Consider the following 559-nt stretch of genomic DNA (forward strand, 5'->3'; position numbering starts at 1 on the left):
AGTCGTGTCCGACTCTTTGTGACCCCGTGGACTGTAGCCCGCCAGGCTCCTCTGTCCATGGGATTCTCCGGGCGAGAGTACTGGAGTGGGGAGCCATGCCCTTCTCCACGGGCTCTTTCAGACCCAGGGATCCAACCAGGATCTCCTGCGTTGCAGGTGGATTCTTTACCATCTGAGCCACCAGGGAAGCGATGAGGGTGTTGGTGGCCCACATTTGGGGGGTCATTTTGGGTAACTTGGGGTGAGTCATGTGACTTGTTTGAGCATCAGTATCCTTTTCTGAAATAAGGCAGGCTTCCTAGCAGGGCCGTGGTGGGAATAGGGGGCTATGGAAGGCTAGCGTCCGGCCTAGGGAGAAAGCCCTCCACGTGGTCCCCCTCCGCCCTCATGTGGCCCAGCCTGGCGGCCGCCCCCCCAAACAATCTCAGCGCCTGCAGAAATCGCTCAGTAACAATAATGACCCTTCTTGTCTTTTTCCTCAGGCCTGCCAACCACAGGTAGGGGTTCCGAGGCTTGGGTGGGAGTGCGCCTCTGGGGCTGGCCTGGGTTCCCTGATGCT

At 59.0% G+C, this 559-nt stretch overlaps 1 protein-coding gene across 1 annotated transcript in view; it reads left to right on the forward strand.

Moving 5' to 3' along the window:
• ARHGEF10L (Rho guanine nucleotide exchange factor (GEF) 10-like) overlaps window positions 1-559 on the forward strand; it is a 161,886-nt gene that overhangs the window by 102,112 nt on the left and 59,215 nt on the right.

The sequence above is a fragment of the Bison bison genome, unplaced genomic scaffold (genome assembly GCF_000754665.1).
Source record: "Bison bison bison isolate TAMUID 2011002044 unplaced genomic scaffold, Bison_UMD1.0 scf7180017864516, whole genome shotgun sequence".
NCBI classification, from domain to species: domain Eukaryota; kingdom Metazoa; phylum Chordata; class Mammalia; order Artiodactyla; family Bovidae; genus Bison; species Bison bison.